Source organism: Notamacropus eugenii, chromosome 6 (genome assembly GCF_028372415.1).
Source record: "Notamacropus eugenii isolate mMacEug1 chromosome 6, mMacEug1.pri_v2, whole genome shotgun sequence".
NCBI lineage: Eukaryota > Metazoa > Chordata > Mammalia > Diprotodontia > Macropodidae > Notamacropus > Notamacropus eugenii.
In genome coordinates, this window is record NC_092877.1 from 196,120,544 (window position 1) to 196,140,033 (window position 19,490).

At 36.1% G+C, this 19,490-nt stretch overlaps 1 long non-coding RNA gene across 3 annotated transcripts in view; it reads right to left on the reverse strand.

The window, feature by feature from the left end:
* Window positions 1-1,617: 1,617 nt before the first annotated feature.
* The window catches only part of LOC140512557 (uncharacterized), a 40,118-nt gene continuing 22,245 nt past the window's right edge, over window positions 1,618-19,490 (reverse strand). The window contains exons 3-9 of one of the 3 annotated variants that reach the window (XR_011969815.1): window positions 17,253-17,399; window positions 11,838-11,950; window positions 9,335-9,903; window positions 5,150-5,259; window positions 3,850-3,895; window positions 3,424-3,613; window positions 1,618-2,446 (exon numbers count right to left, since the gene is read on the reverse strand). This is a non-coding gene — a long non-coding RNA (uncharacterized lncRNA). Of the gene's footprint in view, window positions 2,447-3,423; window positions 3,614-3,849; window positions 3,896-5,149; window positions 5,260-7,887; window positions 8,533-9,334; window positions 9,904-11,837; window positions 11,951-17,252; window positions 17,400-19,490 lie in introns of those variants that run through there. The other 2 variants (XR_011969816.1, XR_011969814.1) reach the window with 2 other exon arrangements.

A 19,490-nucleotide genomic window follows, 5' to 3' on the forward strand; every position in this document is an offset into this window, starting at 1 on the left:
AGTATCCATGATGTATATTGGAGAGGAAAGTGAAGTCCGAGACTAGGCATTATCCCAAGGAAAGAAAGAATCCCTCTGAGAGGAAATGGACATCCCTGCCAGAATAACACCAGATCTGCACACATACTAGCCAACTCTTCTGCTGGGAGCATTCTCTTCCAGGGACACAGTTTGTGGGTTAGTGGGTCTGATGTGACAAGCAAATCAACAGAGTCTATCAGCATCCACATGACTCACTCCACAGTGAGAGATTCTGTTTCAAAGACTGCAAGAAAGAGTTATTGAGGAAATCCCTCCAGGCTCAGCGACCATTTGGGGTACTCTTCTCATTGTGGCCATGATCAGGAATGGGCTCAAATCTGAGACTCCCAGAGAAACAATATGTTTTCCCATAGAACATCAGTTCCATCTGAGAGATTCTCTGGATTGACCATGGTTACTCCCATAAACCTCCATGCTCCTTGGCTGCAGCAGAGCCCACACTCAGCCAAGGATCTAGTGAGTCTTGAAAAGCCACATTAGTGGTATGGGATACTCAGACAGGACCAGAGACAGGTTCGGCTGCCTTGTCCTTCACTGCTCCCAGCACCATCCCAACAGATGGTGGAGGGGACATAAGTCCTTTCTTGTTGTCTGCAGAAGGGCCAACAGGAGGTCAAGTGGTGTACAGCAACTTCGTACAGAGCACAGACCTGAATAGAGGCCTGAGTTTCCCTGGAGCTCACTGCATGTGGTGTGAGGGAGGGATGGTCTGACTGCAGTGGGCCTCCTCTCCTGAACTAGAGTACAGGCAGGCTCAGTGGTTGGTGAACTCTGCGTTACTGTCTTCTCAATTCCCGTGGCTGAAATAAGGTACACCTGGGGTCCTGGTGTTGGTGCTTATGGGTTGCACTCCCTCTGGGGTTCAGGATCTCCTCCTGGTTCTCTGAGCGGGGCCATCTGGGACAGCTCTGGGTCCCGCATTGTTCCCCTTAAGCCACAGCAACGGGGTGTCTCCTTATGATTTTCCTAGTCTCTTGAACTAGGAGACTGTTCATTCCTTCAACTGATCCCACTAATTCCAGGATTTTTCCTGGAGAAGTATTCTCTGGGTGTTTGAAAGTCAACAAGGGGAGTGTCCAAACACTTACAGATCACTCTGCTATCTTAGCTCCCAGAAGTTCAGGTGACTTACATTTTATCTGTGGGCTTATAGTCTCAGGACGAGCTGACGTTACCTGAGTTTCCGTGCTTCTCTCTCCCTCAGTTCTGCTGCATTCCTCTCCTTGACTGATATGTTTGAGAATCTGCACTGCTGTTTCTGCTTCTATCTGCCCCTGAGGTTCCTGCTAGTATGGCCTGTGCACTCTGGGCTCTCCCCGTTCTGTGTTACAGATCCTTCTTGTCTACCTTCTGGCCAGTCCTGGGCTGGAAATCTGCCACATTCCTGTCTGCTAGCAGATTCTGTCACTCTAAAATTTGTTGGGATACTCTTTTTTAGTGATATTTGAAGAAATTTGGGGTAGAAGTTAGGTGAGTACGTACTCTCACTTCATCACCTTGACTACAGCCCCCTCCCCACTTATTCTGTTTTTGTGGGCTTTTGTTTTGGGGGGAATAGGGAAGAAAGCAGAAAGATTTCAGCAGAAAACTCGGAAAGAATTTTTATAATTAGTGTTTGTGATCAAGTCCTCATTTCTAAAATGTACAGAAAAAGAAGTCGAATTTACATGAACAGAAGTCATTCCTTAAGTGGCGAATGTTCAAAGGGTATGAACAGGCAGTTTTCAGAAAAGGAAATTAAAGCTATTCATAGTCGTATGGAAAAATGTTCTAAATCACTATTGATTAGAGAGAGGCCAATCAAAACAGCTCTGAGGGACCCTCTGTTGATCCACTGAGATGTTCTCAATCAGCAGCAGGCCGATGATAGATGTCAGCCCAGTCTTCTCCAGCAATGACAAAATTGAAGAGAAAAACATCTGTAAGTAAGCTCGTCCTCATCTTCAATTAAAATTCGCAATTAGTTTAGCAGTTATATATCAATAATTAGTAAAACTGCTTATCTTCTTTGTTACTTTCTTAAATATAAAACACATTACAACCTTTAAAGATAGATGACTAAAGTATTTTAGTCAATTTAGCGGTTTGTAGAGTACTAGTAACAATTAACAACTTGGGGGAGAGTATTACAAATATAAAGAAATAAAAGCTTTTAATAAACAGTTGTACATACATATGAATACAAATATATACACATTGTACATATTAAAATGACACAACATATTTTAAAATACATTAGTATTTTTTCACATTCATATTCTTAGTGGAAAATCATTACACATTATTAAACATAGTTCATTACAAAAATTAACATTATTTCTTCCTTTCAAGTGAGCATTATTCTGGATCTTGATTTGGCTTTGGAATTCTGGAGGATTTATCCACCGATCCTATTGGAGAAGTCCTTCAAGAATTAAAAAAAAAGTTCATCAGTAGCTGGTGGAAAAAGTGAGAAGAAAAGAACAATTCACGTCATACACACACACACACACACACATGTATCTCTCTCTCTATCTATATATCTGTGTACACACAACATATTTATGTATGTGTGCAATTTTTAAATTTTGCTTGGAACAAATGATTCATGTTAAAAAATTCTGCATGTGAGAAGCATGAAAACGGTCAATGGTCCAACTTCGTCTTAGAGTTTACTGAACACTTTGAAGTCAAATGACTTGCCCATCGTGTCATGGGTAGCATATATCATAGAATAGGGAAGACACGAACTCAAGTTTACCTGGAAACCATCTACCGTACAGAGTTGTATCAAAACTCAAGTCAGATCATGTCAGCATAATGCTTTGCAAAGTTAAAAGTGCTTTAATAATGTCAGTCACTATGATTACACTTAAGATGTGTGTTGATTTTGGAAGAATTCATCAAATTGTTAATGTAATACTGCTTTGTCATCCTTTGCAAAAATTACAATGAGAAATACAATTATAAATATGTTCATGGTGATCTGTTTACTTATGGTGACAATGACCTGTATTTCCTACTCAATTAGCATAACGAATTGCTTGACTTTTACCTTTGGGCTCACAATCTGACCATCCAGGACAACTGTTTCATTTGACTTTTTGACGAAAATGTGAACCGCACTTCCATTTAGGTACAATTTCTATTTTTTGGTTAAATTGTTAGCAAGGGTTTCAATATGAATATTGTTTTATTCTTTCAGGAGTATTGGCCACTGGACAACCAGTATAACTTAAGATTCTAACACTCGTAGATGGTTTTTGAGTTGTGAGATTCTTAGTACGTTTTCCTCCTCTCATGACCCTCCTCTGTAAAATCACAGTGGAATCACAGAATTAAATAGAATAATAGAATTTCAGAAATGAATATGAGTTTAATGGCACTCTAGGCCAAACAAACCTTGAACGGCAATCTTGATTGCATTCTCCTAAAGTCACTGAGTAACTGCATATCTGAAGATCAGAAGGCGCTACGTAGAATTGAGAACCGATCATTCTTCTGTTTCATGGGATGCTGTGGCCAAAAACTGCATTACCTACTGACCAGTCTTCAGGATCTACATCACTCTGTAATTGGCCAGCCTTGTCTTCTGGAAACAGACACAAGGTGGCTCGTTCTTATTCTAGCCTATTGGAAAAACATCTGCTAGCTTATTGGAAAGAACCTGTTAAATCACCTGCATAGAAGAATCCAAGGTTACTTCAAAGTGATGAAGCTGAGTGAGATGACACTGAAGCAACAACTTTGTGAGAGAGTTCCAGCGTATTTAAAAATCAGGTATAACATCAAATCGTAACATTTTATCTGTGAGCAATTTGGACATACCATCATTAAGTTCCCTAGTTAGTCTTTCTTCATACTCCTTCCGCATCTGAAATAACATTAAAATGTAAGTCAGAACAATGAAGTACAGGAGGAATAGCGAACTCTAGATAATACGCAGAACTCAAAATCTCTTAAGAAGGGGAAAACAGATTGTTGAGCAAGGAGCTGAAGAAGTAAGAACACATGCATAGATCTTACACCAAAAGATTCAGTGAAAAGAGCAAAAAAGTAGTGAAGATGAGGTGACTCTCAAAGCAAAAGAGTAAATATAATTCCTGTCTATGTACAAGTAAAACAAAGTGGCCAACTGATAGTCAAGAAGGAGACTTTCACGTGGCATATTTTACTCAAAATTACAAAACTACTGCTTTTCAAAATGAATATTTTAATTCAAATCTTCACAGGAAAGACAGGTCTATTAAGTAACATTCATGTTTCCTTATCATATCTAAATGATGCAGTTGTTGACCTCAAAAGTTTAATCCTTTCATCTTTGTGAATTGATCGATTCATTCAATATCTACATTTTTGGGGCATTTTAGCTGTGTCAGCAAAAAATCTAAACATTTGCTGGATTAAATGTTTACTGTATAACATTTAGCTTGTTAGTACTGGGAGGTCCTTAGAAATGGGCATATTTTCCAAAGGGAGAGAAAGATGTCATAGACATCCAATATCTCCTAAACTTCTAACCCTAGTTGAAGAAAATCTTTATAGAAATATGAACTAAAAAAACTAAATTAGGAGATAATTCTTCATAGTATATGAGATCGGTTTGTAAAAAATTTCTCTATGATATTGGGGGAAAAAAGAGGGTGTGTTCCTGTGGGTAAGGTTTTTTGTGTTTATGTAGTTGTTTAAGAAGATCTGAAAAAAAAAAAAACAGAAACATCACAGGTAGACTGTATTTTAAGTGTTAAGATGCCATTGCCATGGGAAATTAAATAGGAGGACATGAAGCCTCTCTTTAAGTACTGGTTGGTAGGGAAATAGTATTCCATGCAAAGAATAATTATATGAATGCCACTTGTCAAGGTTAAATAAATTGAGCAAAATTAGGTATAACTATATCTGAGAAGTTCACCAATGATAGTTGTAGATCTAAAAAAAGTTTTAATACTCAAGATCTAGCATTTCATAATATTATTAGGTAAAAGGACAAAATTTAGAAGAACATTTTAATATCTCACAAAAATCAGTGTGACGCATTCAAATATCTAACCAGGAAATTTACCAAAGATTAATTACTTTAGATTATAGCTTTAATATAAAGGAAGACAAAAAATTCCAAATGACTAACCTTTGCCAAGAAAGCATCCACACTACTTTGTGGAGATTTTTGGTTTCCAGTAGAGTATACTAAATTTCACGAGTTGTTGTTCTCATTTCAGCTAGCCTCTCCTTAGTACTCTGAACATTTGCAAGCACAAAAACGGTTAGAATTTTTCGTAAATGTTTGGTGGTTTTTTTAATTACTGCTATCAGTATTGTGTGACTTTTGCAAAAAACTACTGAAAAGAATTAAAGTATGTAGGCTATTAAAGTTTTTGCATAACTGAGCTATTTCCCTTAAGGTGCTTTCCCAGTGAATGACATAAAAAAAATTGAGTCAAGAAAAAGGTTTTCATACTGTCCTCGGAAAATTAAAAACTAAAAAACCAAAAAGATACGTGTAAATCTGAGATTCCTTACTAACCTGATTTTAAAGAAACCGTCAAGCATTATATGCAATGGGGATAAGCTAGATGCATTCCCAATAAGATCAAGGGTGAAACAAGGTTGTCCATTATCACCACTATTATTTAATATGGTACTAGAAATGTTAGCTGTAGCAATTAGACAAGATAAAGATATTCAAGGAATTAGAATAGCCAAAGAAGAAACTAAGTTATCACTCTTTGCAGATGATATGATGATTTACCTAGAGAATACCAGAGATTCAAGTAAAAAATTACTTGAATTAATAAACAACTTTGGCAAAGTTGCAGGGTACAAAATAAACCCACACAAATCCTCTGCATTCCTATATATTAGCAACAAAGTTCAACAGCAAGAGATAGAAAGAGAAATCCCATTTAAAGTTAGTGTAGACAGTATAAAATACTTAGGAGTCTACCTGCCAAAACAAACCCAGGGACTATATGAACACAATTACAAGACACTTTTTGCACAAATAAACTCAGATTTAAGTAAGTGGAAAAACATTAGTTGCTCATGGGTAGGCCGTGCTAATATAATAAAAATGACAATTCTACCCAAATTAATATACTTATTTAGTGCCATACCAATTAAACTATCAGACAATTACTTTCTAGAGCTGGACAAAATAATATCAAAATTCATTTGGAAAAACAAAAGGTCCAGAATATCAAAGGGACTAATGAAAAGAAATGCTTGGGAAGGTGGCCTAGCGCTACCAGACCTCAAACTGTACTATAAAGCAGCAATTATCAAAACCACTTGGTATTGGCTAAGAAACAGAGAGGTAGACAAGTGAAACAGACTTGGCACTCAAGACGCAGTAGGCAAGGAATATAGCAACCTTCTGTCTGATAAACCCAAGGACCCCAGCTTCTGGGATAAGAACTCATTGTTTGACAAAAATTGCTGGGAAAACTGGATAACAGTGTGGCGGAAATTAGGCATAGACCCATACCTGACACCGTACACAAGAATAAAGTCCAAATGGGTACATGATTTAGGTATAAAGATTGATACCATGAATAAACTGGAGAAGCAAGGAATAGTGTATTTATCAGATCTATGGAGAAGGGAAGAATTCTTTACTAAAGGAGAGATAGAATGCATTATGAAATGCAAAATGGATAACTTTGAGTACATTAAACTGAGAAGTTTTTGCACAACCAAACCCAATGCAACCAAAATCCGGAGGGATGTAGTAAATTGGGAAAAAATTTTTACAGCTAAGCTCGGGGATAAAGGCCTCATTTCTAGAATATATAGAGAACTGACCCAAATGTATAATCATACAAGTCATTCCCCAATTGATAAATGGTCAAAGGATATGAACAGGCAATTTTCAGAGGAAGAAATTAAAGCTATCTATAATCATATGAAAAAATGCTCTAAATCACTATTGGTTAGAGAGATGCAAATCAAAACAACTCTGAGGTACCACATCACACCTATAAGATTGGCAAACATGACAGAACAAGAAAATGATAAATGCTGGAGAGGATGTGGGAGAGTTGGAACACTAATTCATTGTTGGTGGAGCTGTGAGCGCATCCAACCATTCTGGAGAGCAATTTGGAACTATGCCCAAAGGGCTACAAAAATGTGCATACCCTTTGACCCAGCAATATCGCTACTAGGACTATATCCCCAAGAGATCATAAAAATGGGAAAGGGTCCCACATGTACAAAAATATTTATAGCAGCACTCTATGTAGTTGCCAAAAACTGGAAGTCAAGGGGATGTCCATCAATTGGGGAATGGCTGAATAAATTATGGTATATGAATGTAATGGAGTACTATTGTGCCATAAGAAATGATGAACAAGAAGACTTCAGAGAGGCCTGGAAGGACTTATATGACCTGATGCTGAGTGAAAGGAGCAGAACCAGGAGAACTTTATGCACAGCAACAACCACAGTGTGTGAGAGTTTTTTCTGGTAGACTTAGATTTTTGTAATAACACAAGAACTTCTGAAAAAAAAAAAAATCCCAATGGTGGACCTCAAGGCAAAATGCCTTCCACACTCAGAGAGAGAAATATGGAAGTCACTCACATAATGTAGCAGATCATGTTTGTGTATGTGTATCTGTTTGTGTATCATGTTCTGATTTGTTATACGGATTCTTTCATTTATCTTAGTCTGACTACATAGCATGACTATAGTGAAAATATACTCAATAGGAAAGTATATGTAGAATCTATACAGAATTGTATGCAGTCATGGGGAGGGAGGGAGGTAGTGGGGGGTGGGTGGGGAGGGATAAAATCGCAATTGTATGGCAGTGATTGTTAAACATTAAAAAAAATAAAAAAATTAATAAAAAAAAAAAAAAAAGAAACCGTCAAACTTGCATTCCATAAATTGATATTGGAAATCAGTCGGTTGGTTTTCAGGGTAGCAAATCGGGGTGATTATCCCAGGCAGTGCTTGTGCAGTCTTTCTCCCAGGATTCAAGTAGCACCAAATGACTCAGGGATTCAGTCTCTTGGGGGGAAAGGAGGTGACTCAGCCGAGGCTAAAATATATTCCTGAGGCTCTGAACTGTATAGGCAGCCTGTAATACCTACGAACCATTGTCACCAGTATTTATAGCAAGGAAGATTGCTCCAAACTTTTTCATGAAAAATAGTGTCTTCTGACTGTCCAAAACTCCAATCTAAAACCTCCTGCAATAGTTGCTTTCTGTTCCTTCCCCTCCAATAAATTCCTTAGATGAGCTTTCATCTGTATAGAAACTGAAGGGATTAGACAGTAGGGCAATTGAGGGACCCGGTTTGACTTGCTGTGGGTCAATAGGATGTCCCTGCATTCTTCAGTTCTGCTTGTCACCATTGGGAGAACATTATTTACAAAGCGTTACGTATTTCTATAGTCCTGTCATACATTTCCAGAAATAATTTAGACTTTGAAGTGTTGTCATTTAATGAAATGAGAATGATTTTCTAATGTTCAAAATATTTACTTCATCCTAGAAGGACTAATCTGTAGTGGACGGTAAAAAGAAAAAATATGGTATGCTTAAAATAATTTAATAGGATTATATATTTATTGAGAACTGAAAGGGATCTCAGAAGCCTCCTAATCAAGCATGCTCATTTCAGAGATGAAAAAAAAACTGAGGTCTCGGGAGGTTACGTGCTTTGTTGAAGGTCATAAGCATCAAAGGCAAGATGTGAAGTCATATCCTCTGCCTCTACAACAAGAGCACCATTTTGCCAATGTACCACACTGCATTCCTTTCTACTTAGTTAACAATTAAAAAAAAATATTTAGTTTACCAATATGTACCAAAATATAGAATCTCTGCATCTAATACTGATTTCCCAATGAAGACATCTATTTGTGCATCACGAATTTGTTAAAAATCAACATGGAGAGCTTTTAAAGCAATCTGAGAAGTTGATGGACCATTTTAAGTGTCTCTGTTTGGGCTTATAGTTGCCTCACACCCCTCTGGGAAACAACATTTCCTTTTTCATATCCTCTCCCTCTTTTTATAATACTTTATTAAAATACTGACTGTATTTCACATGTATACTTTTGTCTCCCCACCATTTCCACTTGTCTGACCACCACTACAACAATGCCCTAACATAACATTCAATATATACTTAAATGAAGCAAAGGGTGCAGTTCCATCTTTGAAAACTAAACAAGCATTTTGGACAACACATTCTTGGCAACGTAATCCGGACGACATTTTTCAGACTCGGTAAATAGGACAGCCAGATATCAACTGTTACAGAAATAAGACGGAAAATTTGAACAAACTGTTCACACTTACTTTCTTAAAGAGATTTCCTCCACAGCCAGAGATCTTGAATAGCCTCCTGATCAGACATCCGGAAGCAATTCTTTACATAGTGGATGAAATTGCCTTCCACTTTTGGGAGGGAACCATCCTTTTCAATACTTGTCTTCATTTTTGCTTTAATGTCCTCTCGAGAAGTAGGTCCTGTGGGAGTCTTGGGAGTCTTGTCCTGCTGTTTGAAGAATTCTTGACCTTTTGATTTTCGTGTGGACGGCTTTGAATCTTTTCTATTTTGGTTTGATTTTTGTGCATTTTTTGCTGCAGCATCACGAACAGATTTCTTCACTGGAGGAAGATGCAGAATGAGATGATGAAGAGGAAGATGTTATGAAAGTCTTAAATATGTCTGGCAAACGATCTGCTCTGGGAGTTGCTAGCAAGATTCCACAGAGAAAATAAAACTGTCTCAAGAAGATGAAGATGATGATGAAGAAGGTGATGATGATGAAGACGATGATAGCGTTGAAGATGAGGAAAGTGAAGAAAAGATCGCTTCATATTCTCTTAATTTATTGTTGGTAGTTATATACAGGCTTTTATATCTGTGAGAATGAACAGAAAAAAAATAGTGAAAATTTTTATAGTTTAAATATTATACAAAAAAGTCTTGTTTTTGACCCACTACCTTAAATTATTTTCAGTCATAGAAGGGAAAATAAGTCCATAAAGAGTTCTTGACATCACCCAACTCAACGGACAGGTTTTTGTTAACTAAACCAGAGAAACAGAGGCCTCACTAATCATTCCATCTCTATTTCAAAAGATGTATATTCATTTTCTGCTCCTGACTAACATAACTTCATTGTAGAATATTCCCTAAATGATCACTGGTTATGCTGTCATATTTGCAGAAAGAGGGATACCTTCCAGAAATACATTTATTTTGAAAAACAGATATTTTGCAGTAATGTGTTGTGCCTTGGTCATTTTAATTGTAGACCTCTGTAAAGTAGTTGGTGAAGTATTTAGCGGTCTCAGTCCACAAAACACTAATAATGTCATTTAACATTAGAATACAAAATTTCATTTAAAATGTTCCTTTAGTGATGTAAATATAGGTAGTCCCTAACTTGAAAAGTCAATTGGATCCCAAAAGTTACTTTCTGAATTGACTGGTCAGAACAGGGAATGCATTTGGAACTAGTACTCCAAAAAGGAGTTCAATAGAAGCCCACCAAAACCTAATTTAACCATAACACAACTGAATTAGTGTCCTGGAAAATGCATGATGATTTAGAAACTCTCCTCCACCAATGAAATGGCAGCCTCTAGCCTGTGGTCAGAGGATCTTACATCTCAACAGTGATAGGCTTTTGCCCTGTTCAATTAAAATTCATCAATCGGAACTCAATTAGAAATCATTAAATGCTTATGCTTAAAGGTTGTGATAGAATACAAAATTTAGACCCTGATTCATGCTCTCATTCAAGTGAAATGTAAGATATATGTGTAGATAACTGAGATATAGAACAAAATGTAAGAGCTTTGGGGGAGTGCAAGAGATATTTTGATGTCAAATCTGATGATAAAGATCATTCATCATCAACAACACAGATCAGAATAGGCCGCAAAGAAGAGGTGCACTTGGGGGATGATGAGTGCAGAGGGCATGGGTGAATATCACAGGCACAGGGCAGAGATGGGAAAGTACAGGGCATGTTTTGAAGGACAGAGAATAGTACAGTTTCACAGGACCTTAAGTTGTGGAAGCGGGAATAACATAATTTAAGTGTGGAAAGGCAGGCTGCTGCCACATTCTGAAGGGCCTTCAATTCCAGGGCAAGGTATTTTGTAGGGTCTAGCTCAAAAGTCATATCCTTAATGGAATATTGCTGATCCTACAACGTCAGAAGAAGCCTATCTCTCCTTGAGTCTCTGATTTCATTTTCTTTGGACAAATCTTAATCACTTACTACATTCTTATTTGAACATGTTATTTGAGTCCTTACGTTAACTCTTTTACTAGAATCACCTTCAAAGCAGGAACTGCACATTAAACATCTGTCTGTGTCCCTCCAGGGACAAATACAGTACTTTATATGTAACAGATGTTGAATAATACTTTTTGAACGAGTGGCAAATGAACAAAAATTAAATAAACAATGAAGGAAATAAATTAGGATGGAGAACATAGAGACTTACCTTACAGAAACATTTATGTGCAGAAACAGAATATTTAACAAGAGACTGTGAAATGCTGTATAGTATAATTCTGGAAAACACGCTTTAAGCTACAAGTGCTATACAGAATTTTACTATAGCTTCAAAGTCTCAGGGCAGAAGGCTTGTTTTGCAGCAGTAATTTAGTGAATAAAATGAAAGTGAAAAACTCATTGTTGACTTCGAATTATACATATGGTAATTATTAATGCAATGGCTAATATATAAAATGAATTTGTACTTAGAATGTAACAAAATAATTAAGTCCTTGCCTACTTAATGTTTGGATGAAAAAGCCTACAAAAAGGAGTCTTACCCCCTGAGCTCTTTCTGTAATTCTTCATTTCTCTTCAGTTCTCGTTCTAGACAATTTACCAGAGACTGATTTAATTCAGAGCGTTTCTTCAAATTGTCCCTTTCAGTACAAAGCTGTAAAAATATTTTTACAGAGAAAAATGTTACAATTCAACTGACATTTCTAAAAAGGATATTTTTCATCAGTTCCACATCCAACTATAAATATTAGTTAAAGCATAGTTTGTAAAACCAAAACAAATATGAGGAGATTTGAAAATGATTCATCTTACTTTAAACAACAAAGCCTTCCTGGGATTTCACAACAAATTCTTCCTTTCTTTCTTTCTTTCTTTCTTTCTTTCTTTCTTTCTTTCTTTCTTTCTTTCTTTCTTTCTTTCTTTCTTTCTCTTTTTTGTAATTTACATCAATAAAAGTTCTCATTTGTTTTCGATACAAGTATTACTTATGCTAATAATAAATTTAAAAATGGTGGAAATGCATAGTATGAATAGGAAGTGGGTCAAGTTTGCCAACATACCACACCATGGTGGAACACTGGCCTTTCTCCTTTCTCTAGAACCAATGGAAATGGTCCTTTCATCTCCACTTCCCCTTAGTCTTGGCACAACTGAGCCATGTTGTAAGCATTCCTGTGTTGAGATGTCTATATATGTATTCTCAGGTAAGGCCGTAAAACCACTCTCCAAATCTCTTTGTATTTGACTAAGTAAGATGCAACCTGTGTAAATTCATATTTCGTCATTCTATTTTTAGTGGTCATCTATTGTTTCAGATTATGAGCCAGGTAATCTTCTCTACCTTACAGAGGAAAAAGAACCCTCCTCATTCTTCTGAATTCTGCCGCCCTTTCTAGATTCACTCCTGTTTCTCGTCTTTGCTTCCACACTTCTCCAATGAATGATCATAACAGCTGCCATTTCTTCATCTCTTATTCCCATTTCATTCGTCTATCTACCTGGGATTGTTCACTTATTTATTTCGTATGTACTGTGATTTAATTGGTATACGGAATTCTCAGAGAAAAACTCCATCTCTCAATGCAATAAATTTCTGCACTCAACCTGTAATTGAGAATCTGCACCTCTAAGAGTCTTAGCGAATGACTTAGAGTACCCAGAGGTTACAAGGCTGACCCAGGTTCACACCGCCGTTTATGTTAGCGTTGGAAATCTGTATTACCTCTACACTACTTAAAATGCATTCCCAATAGCCAGAAGTTCTCTCTGCCAAAAACCTTTCTTCTAAGTCCATGACTTCACTGAAACATAGGATTCTGTTGCTCTTATCTGATTTGTCAGTTATTATCCTTTCACAGTGTTTGTCTTTCCTCTTCTATCTCATAACTGCCACTTTAGTCTTGGAGTAGTACCTCAAACAGAGGATTAAAAATTGAGGGGGGTGGATATTTTAATTCAACTTTCTCATTTTCCAGATTGGGAAACAAGCACAATGATATTAAGTCACTCGCCTACAGTTTAACTAAAAACAAAACGACTGCAGAGTCTTTCTGTTCTAGTTTTACTCCTACACCAATCTTTACTAAAAGATGCTAAGTAAATCATTATAAAACACTGTTTAGATCATATTAATGCCTTACCCAGGAACCTACAATGGGACTGCTACGTATGGGCTACCAGATTGAGGCTAAAATTCTTTGCCTTGCTTCCTCTGAAATCTAACCTCATTCTATTTTTTCCAATTTTACTTCTAGTTGCTTAACAGCAAACCTCCTCACCCTCCTGTGTTTCTTCTAGTTTCCTGGACTTTACTGACATCTGTCCTGTTGATCCCTTCCCATATCTCAAAGGCACCTCAAAGTTCTAACCTTTCTCAGAAGCTTTTCTTGGTATCTTGCAAAAATGATCCTTGCCTTCAACATATTCTTGAATATTTTGGTCGGCAGCACATAGAGAGTATGTCATTCTAGTTAGTTTCGAAATTTTGTACCATCACTCACTTTCGTCTTTTATTATTTCAGTATCTATAGGTGATATATTATATAAGGATATAGCAGGAATTCCATAAATACTTTTTCATCGTAGATTTACAAGAGCTGACTAGATTAGAAAGTAAGGAGCAGCAACTGCAGTAAACTCGCTTAGGATCGTCAGACTGTTAGAGCAAAAAGGGGCCCTAGTGATGAGGTAGTATATGATTGTATAAATGAGGAATCTGAGGTCTGAAGACAGAAAACCTCTTGTCAAAGTCATATGGATGGCAAGGTCCTGAGGGAGGACTCAAAATCTGCAAAAAAGTCGCCTTCAGGTGTAGGTTTTCTACGTGTGTGTGTGTGTGTGTGTGTGTGTGCGTGTGTAAAACATAAATTAAATTTATCTATTTCTCGATTGTTCCAGTAGAAGCACTAAGTCAGTAAATTTGCATTGAGTAGTATTTTGTGTTGAGAAGAGCAGGACTGAATTAAATACCATCTGCTCTAATCTCCAGCTATAGTGATCTCTACTTTTTATAAATACACGTATACAATTACATGCATACAATTCAGTTAGCATTTGTTAATAGGCTGCCATGTATTATAAAGTAACTTCCTATATTTTGCGTTGCCTTCCAAGTGAGAATACACAGTCTTCAAGGAGAGAGGGAATGTCTTCCACATAATTTTGGTAACCTGGTCTGCACCTATCATAGGGTAATTTGCATAATTAGCATTCACTAATTGTTGTCCATCCTTCGTTGCCAAAGAAGACCATGCCATCAGAGAAATAATGACATGAGTTTCACTTGACTCTGTTTGTTTGAGTGAGGGAGACTTGTGCAGGTCACCAGCCTCACTTCTTCTCCAAAGCCATCTGAATCCAGTGACCAGATATTCATCAGTATGACTGGAGATGACCCAGGATGTGGCAATTGGGGTTAAGTACCTTGCCCAAGGCCACACAGCTGATGAGTCTCAAGTGTCTGAGGTGAGATTTAAAATTCAGGTCCTCCTGACTCCTGCACTGGTGCACTATCAACTGCACCACCTAGCTGCCCTTCATTCACTAGTGAATGAAGTGTTGAACCAGGAAGAAATAGTAATTTGAATTAAGTATCTTGTAGTGGAAATTGTGAGGGAAATTAGAAAAGCAATGGTGTCAGTTTGCCCTGAATTGCAATTAACTGTGCTAATTCATGTTGCCAAAGATAAACTCTGACTTATTGCTTCCTTGCTATGTATTCTAGGACTCAGTTCACACCTAGTTTCCTGACTGCAGCCTGATGCCAAAAGCTTTTGAAGGTTAATATTTTAATCAATATGGGTCAAAAAGAAGATGAGGCAAAGAAAGAGAATGAGTGATAGGGGAGGTAATTGGGAAAGAAAACTTATTTCATTCCAGTACTGATTTCTGAAACTTAGATAAATCTCTCAAGCATAAAAATATGAAAGAAACGAAGTTTGCCTAAGAATGAGATTGGACCTCACGTTTATTTCTTAGATAAGACAAGTATACTGAAGTTAACCAGGTAAGAGAACTCTTTTGGAACATTAGGAGGTACTTATCAAAATGTGGGAGGCAATGATTATTTGCATATAATGGAAAACTGCTATTATGTTTTCAGAGCAGAGAAACAAGAGTTTATTAAGTGCCTACTATGTGCAAGCCACCATGCAAACACTTTTACAATTATAATCATTTGATTCTCACAACAACCCTGGGAAATAGCAGCTATTACAATCCTCATTTTATAGTTGAGGAAACTAAGAAAGATTAAGTGACTTGCATAGGATCAGATATATAAGGATCTGACGTCACATTTGCAGTCAGGTCTTTCTAACCCCACACCCAATATTCTATCCATTTTTCCCTCAAGGTACCTCTAGGCAGAGAAAAAGCTCATCATCGAAAACTCTATTTTGGACCACTTTGGCATAGATTTCGATGACTTTACCATCGGTAACGTGTACTAGGTTGAAAATGTGTTTTGGAGAATATCAGAAATATCCATTTCCGTACTTTTTGGCTGGCATAATGATGAATGCCACACCATTCACTACCTATAAATGTGAGACAGCAACTGACGATGGAAAAAGATATTTCACAATAAGAAAGGGAGCACTTTAGGAGATTTTGACTGAAACTCTTCTATGTTTAATGTTGCTTTCATTCTAATTATTTTTAACAATAACAATAAAATAATTTAATGCTGAATTTCTATTGGCCCTTTGGGGACTCTGGGAAATTGAAAATTTATAAAAAATCAGACTAGAAATTCTCAAAGTGCTTTAGTCCAAATATCACCTTGGAGAAATACTACTTTTAGTCAAAACTTCAACTCATGGCAAAGTCAACAAATAGACATTTAATTTTCTTCTTCCTCTTCATTTTCTTCTTCTTTTCTTCCTCTTCTTCCTCTTACTATTCTTCTTCTCCTTTATCTTCTTCTTTTTCTACTACTACTACTACTACTACTACTACTACTACTACTACTACTACTACTACTACTACTACTATTACTACTACTACTACTACTACTGCTATTTCTACTGCTACTACCACTACCACTATCACCACTTCTACTAGTATTACTCCTAGTACAATAATAACAATTACGTCTACTACCTACATGCTGTGAAAAGGAAGTTCTATCGAAAATAATGGAGTATAAATAATCCCTGTACTTATGGAATTACAATCTAGATGGGTAAACAAGACTTAGACACAGGAAATGATAGTTTGAGAACAGATGTCAAGATCATAAGACAATCAATATACAGTTAAATACTAATCTATATGTTGAAAATGAAAAAGTGGAGCTCAGAATATTTAGAAATTCAATAGGGCTGAAAAGTCAAAAAGGACTTGTGGCAAAAGAGCAATAAGTTTGGAATTCAAAAGCATCTTGGAGGTGAAGGTGGGTAGGTAGCATACATGCGGAGGTGTAACTAAGCAAGAAGAAAAGCATGATGAAGTTATGGAGATGGGAATCAATAAGGTGAGATCACTTTGATTTAGAGGATAATTATGAGAATATCCATCTCATTACTTTAATTCTCAATTTCACTTAGCATGCATAATTTATATATTTACAAACTGTGAAGAGATATCATTTTCCGGTTTTTCAAGGAGTAGTTTGAATAGAAGCAAACAAATAACTTTTACCTCACAGAGCTGTTTTGTGGACTAAATGAGAAAATGAATGTAAAGGGCTTTCTGAATATAAAGTAGGATAGAAATGAAAAATATCTCCTTCTTTGTGTCAGGATACATAAACAAAATTTTCAACCCCATAAAAAGTGAATAAAATTACTAAAATTTCAGTGTACAAATGGTGGAGGTTATAGGTTTTGTTCTATCAGTTTAAATGAAAACACAGAGTTCAAAAAATGTATAATATTGGTAAAAAAAAAAAAAGAAATGTCACACAGAACACATTTTTCATAAATGACAAATTACTGATTTTTTTGCATACATACTTTACTTTTGGCTTCATCTCTTTCCTTCGGTAGTTTTTTCTTAACTTCAAAATCATTTCGAGCAAATGATTTAACCTCTAGTGAAGTTTCTGTTATGGATTGTTCTATTAAGAAATCAGCAAGTTCTTGTTGCCTTCGTACTGTAGTCTGATAGAAATATGTCCAAATAGTTTCTGTTACGGATTTCATGAATTAACATAAGCTGGTATAAAATGAATATACCTACAAAATTCAGCATGGATCAAATGCTATCCTCGGTCTTGCTGAGTATACTCCTCATAAAGCAATACATTCAGCCTGATTTCCCCATTATCTCTTTTTGAGAAGAATTATATCACCTCCAAAGTTTCCTAGGACCTAATTTTTTTTTTAAGTGCAATTCACATGGAAGGTGATGGAATAGGGGAGTGAAGAAAAATATAGTTTCGTATACTTGACAGAAACATTAGGAGTTTCCCCTTTTATTTTTCAGAAAAGTTAACAACCTTATTTCTACGCAATTGTCAGAAAGAGTTTCATTGTCCTTGCTCTCATGGTTTCTCCTGGAGAATGAACATCAGCACTGATATGCTTATCAGGCTTGGTAAAAGCACTTGACATGAATGATCTGGTTTGCTCAAAGCCAAAATAACGACAAAAAAATACGGTTTTTTAAGATGAAGGCTACGCTTCACATCTTCAACTGTGTTTGCCAAGTCTTCAAAGCAGTTACTTTTTCTGTTAGGATAGAAATTACACTCTTGGTAGTAGTGAATGGACTGAAAAAGGGGAAACTATGGAAAATATGGTAGCTCTCCCACTTATGTATATATAGTATAGTGCAAAGTTTCAGTTTTGTAGAAAGAAGGCATGCCATTTTATTTTCGATCCTAGAAGGAAGACCTACATACATGTATTCATGCATACATATGTGCATATACATACCTATGCACACAGAAATGCACACTTGTATATGTATATACAGATATGCTACAGAAAAACCCTGTTCATTTTCACTGTATAGCAAAGCAAATGATTTCAAAATTACTAATAGCAAATGAAGCCAAAAATCAAAAGAAATCAAAACTTTTCTCTTATTAAATAAGATTAAGTCCCTTGTAAAAATAAATCTACCTTAAGTCTGACAAACTTTATTTAATGGAAATGCAAAACCAATGTACAGTTGTGGTGGATAAAATTGACATAATTAATTAAATTTCTACAAGTAAATTAAATTCTTGTATGGAATGACTAAATTCAAACACATGATCATACACAATATAAACAAAATTGAAAAACTTTATACACAATTGTTACCCAGTATAATATTTGGTAGACCTGCCAACCATTACATCCATGAGAAAGTACACATAATGAGAACAGCTATTAGACTGCAAAACTATTCATCAACAAATAAAATCAGTAATTCCAGGAACTCTAATTTTGCACACTGAGCAAGAACTGTTAGTAAAACATTTTTTAAAAATGCAGAGAAATAAAGAAATTAGTAGGGAAGGAAAAAACAATTTTCTTGAAAAATAAAATTAGTACCACCAGCAAAAAATAAATAATGATGAATGTATGATCATACCCTTTGTGAATAGAATTATTGTCCTAAATTTTAAAGAAAAGTAGTGACTGGAATTTCATTACAAGTATGATCCAGTCTTTGATGTTTCTAAAAGTAGTTCACAGTAGTTTGAATTAAAAGTAATCGGACTGATGAGCATGGTTAAATAGTTATAAAAAGGGTAACTGTAAGATCCCAAACTTGCAAAATAAGCATGCAATGGTCTCAGGCCACAAAAGAGCTCAAAAAGGATTTTGAAAATCAAGTACGAGAGTTGCAGGAATAACTGGGAAGAGAAATGAGAGCCATGCAAGAAAATCATGAAAAGCAAGTCAACTGCTTCTTAAAGGAGACCCCAAAAATGCTGCAGAAAATGACACCTTTAAAAATAGGCTAATTCAAATGATAAAAAAGGTCGGAAAAGACAATTAGGAGAAAAATGCTTTAAAAAGTAGAATTAGTCAAAGGGAAAAGGAGGTTCAAAATTTCACTGAAGAAAATAGTTCTTGAAAATTTAGAATGGAGAAGATGGAAAGTAATGAATTTGTGAGAAACCAAGGAATTACAAAAGAAAACCAAAAGCAAGAAAAAGTAGAAGGCAATGTGAACTATCTCATGGGAAAAGCAACTGACCTAGAAAATAGATCCAGGAGAGACAATTTAAAAATTATTGGACAACCTGCAATGCA